This window comes from Cynara cardunculus, assembly GCF_001531365.2.
Source record: "Cynara cardunculus var. scolymus isolate 2C chromosome LG 17, CcrdV1, whole genome shotgun sequence".
Taxonomy (NCBI): domain Eukaryota; kingdom Viridiplantae; phylum Streptophyta; class Magnoliopsida; order Asterales; family Asteraceae; genus Cynara; species Cynara cardunculus.
The window spans coordinates 11,469,693-11,473,514 of record NC_037544.1 but is presented as its reverse complement, the minus strand read 5'-3'; positions in this window follow the sequence as shown (position 1 = coordinate 11,473,514).

The following is a 3,822-nucleotide window of genomic DNA, read 5'->3' as shown; positions in this document are numbered from 1 at the left end:
AAAAATCATTTATATCGAAACTTCATTTTATGATTAAATAACAACTTTTATCAAAACACAAGGTACATCTCAAATCCGGTCAACACATCGAACAAGCATTGTCCGATTTAGATACTTAGAAAATAATTTCCAACCTTGTCCGGATATCAAGTCCGGACAATATACCGCATAAGCTTTGGTCGGTTTAACACTTARAAGCAAAATCATCTTTGTCCGRATATCAAGTCCGGACAACAATCCGCTCAAGACTTGACCGATTTAAAACTTAGAATAATCTCAACAACTTGTCCGGATACAAGTCCGAACAACACTTCACACAACCTTTGAYCGGTKTAATAATATCCGGACAGTACACCGCTCAAGGCTTGTCAGGTTTAAGAACAATTCGGGCAAGCTTTGTCCGGTTTAACACTTATCCGGTCACTTTTTGTCCGGATAAACACTTAAACAAAAATATGCAAGGTTTCTTTCTAAAGAATAATAACATGAAACATGCAAATAAAACCAGTAGTAATTTTATGCAAAAAGGTTTAGAAACCTCTCACCTTAACAAGCTTTTGAAACCAAATACTTGCAATCAACTTGAAATCGCCCTGTTTTTGCAAATCCGGGCAACTCTCTTTAAATCTCTCTCAATTTTTTCTCAAAAAGGCAGGAAGAACAAATGAAGAGGCTAAGCCCCTTTTTATACCTTCCAAATATGGAAGGTCGGCTAAGCCGCCTTCCTTTCCCCCCTTTCCACCTCATGCATACTCAAATATGCTCACATGCACACACATCTAAACTCATACTCCATGTATACAAAACATGCATGCACCCATATATTTATATATATATATATATATATACACACACACACACATATATATATATATATACATATCCAATTAATACACAAATTCTCATACAGGCATGTTTCAAATTATCATGCTATCACGTAATCATTTAATCAAATAATCACATATTTATTACCTTGGGTAATAACCAGGATCCGGTTATCACAGCAACCCTTCCAGAATTTTGAAGTAAACCGACTATCTCTATAAGAGATAATAGATAATGGAACACCGTGTCTGGTCACTATTTCATTGATATAAATATGTGTCAGCTTTTCTAAAGAGTAGTTCTCTCTCATTGGTAGAAAATGTGTAGATTTAGATAGACGATACACAATTACCTAGATCGCGTCATACACCTTTGGAGTTCGAGGTAACTACATGACGAAATCCATTGTAATGTGATCCCATTTCCATACAGGTATTTCCAAAGATTGAAGGCTTCCATACGGCTTTTGATGTTCAATCTTAACCTGTAGACACATTTGACACTGTTCCACATATTTGGCTATATCTCTCTTCAATCCGGGCCACCAATAAAAAGATTTTAAATCTCTGTACATCTTATTGGTATCTGGATGAATAGAGTATCGGGACTTATGACTTTCATTTAATATAGTGTTTTGGATATTTCCGAAACACGGTACCCAGACTCGTCCTTGAAAGCACATTAGTCCTTCATCATTCGGTTCCAAGGTTGAAATCATCTTACCTAACCTTTATGTTTTAACAAATCCTTCCTTCATAGCTTCTTGTTGACATCTTTGAATTTCTTTACAAATGTCAGGGATCAAGTTCATTCCCATTGCTACAGCTTTAATGGTTACGCTCTTTTATTTTCTGCTTAGAGCATCAGCTACTACGTTGGCCTTTCCCGGGTGGTAGAGGATTTCACAATCATAGTCATTTACCAGTTCAATCCACCAAAGCTGTCGCATATTTAATTCTTTCTGGCTGAACAAATGTTGTAAACTTTTGTGATCAGTATAAATCCGACACTTTATTCATAGAAGATAATGTCTCCAGATTTTCAGAGCAAATACCACTGCAGCTAATTCCATATCAAGAGTTGGATATTGTTTCTCATGATCTTTTAATTGCCTTGACGCATAAGAAATTACCTTTCCTCTTTGCATCAAAAGACATCCAAGCCCCAACTTTGAAGCATCACTGTATACCACAAAGTATTCGGATCCATCTGGTAGAGTCAACACCGATGCACTGCAAAGATGATCCTTTAATAGTTGGAATGCTTCTTGTTGTTCTTTTTCCCACTGAAATTTGACGTTCTTCCGAGTCAATTTGGTCAATGGCACGACTATCTTAAAAAAGTCCTGGATGAACTTACGATAGTAACCTGCCAGTCCCAAAAAGCTTCGGACTTCTGAAGGAGTTTTCGGAGCTTCCCACTTTGCAACTGCTTCTACTTTAACCGAATCTACTTTTACCCCTGCTTTTGAGTTGACGTGACCTAGGAATTGGACTTCTCTTAACCATAACTCACACTTAGATAACTTTGCGTACAACTTTTCTCTTTTCAGTAATTCCAGTATTAGACGAAGATGTTTTGCGTGTTCTTCTTCGATTTTAGAGTATATAAGAATATCATCGATAAATACAATGACGAATTTATCAAGATATTTCTTACATACCCTATTCAATAAATCCATAAAGGTTGCGAGCGCATTAGTTAAGCCAAAAGGCATAACTAAGAATTCGTGATGCCGTACCTAGTTATGAAAGCTGTTGTAGCAATGTCTTCTTCCCTGACTTTGAGTTGATGATATCCTAATCTTAAATCAATCTTGGAGAAATAACTCGCCCCTACCAATTGGTCAAAAAAATCATCAATCCTTGTTGTCAACTTGTTCAGTTCTCGTAATCTATACACATTCACATAGACCCATCTTTCTTTTTGACAAATAAGACCGGAGCACCACAAGGTGAAGTGTTGGGTCTAATAAATATTTTTTCTGTTAGATCTTCTAATTGTGCAACCAATTCTTTCAGTTCAGATGGAGCTAACTGGTACGGTGCCTTTGCTACTGGTGCAGCCCCTAGTACATGGTCAATTCGAAATTCAATTACTCGACCTGGCGGTAATCCAGGAAAGTCTTCTGGAAAGGCTTCCGGATATTCATTAACAATCGGAATCAATTCCTCTTTTTCTTTCTCTTTCTTTACATCAATTACGTATGCCAAACACCCCTGGCACTTCTTCCGAATACTTTTCTGAGCTTTCATCACAGTCAAAATACTAGTATGGTGATTCTGATGATCACTATAAATAACAACGATTCCTTGATCTGGCAGAGTAATTCTGATCATTTTCTGATTGCAAACAATACTAGCCTGATACCTTGTCAACCAGTCCATACCCACCACTATATCAAATTCCTTCATTGGCATAGGGAATAACCGAATCGGTAGTTCATAGCCCTCAATAACAATAATACAGTTATTAAACACACTAGTAACAGTTTCCTGACTATTAGCAGTATCAACTACTAATTCATCATCAAGTAACACAAAATTCAAACATGCAGTTTGAGTAAACAGTGGTGATACAAGCGAAAAGTTTGCACCAGAGTCAAATAACACCTTAGCATGTATAGAATTCAGTAGGAAAGTACATGTTACTACATCTGATGACGCCTCTGCCTCATTCTTTGTCATCTGGAAGGACCGTCCCCGTGCCCCTCCTTGCCCTCCTCTGTTCACAGTAGGTCTTCCCCGAGTACCCGACGCATTACTTCCCATTGTTAACTGAGGAGTTCTTAATAATGGACAATTCGGTCGAATATGATCCGGAAAATTGCAATTAAAACACCTTCGATTAGCTGGGCAACTTCTGGACAAATGGCCTGCTTCACCACACTTATAACATTTCATTGGATCCATCTTACACTCACCCTGATGAACCTGTCGGCATTGTGTGCAAACTTTCTCACCGACCTTTTGATCAGTTCTATTATCATATCTCACA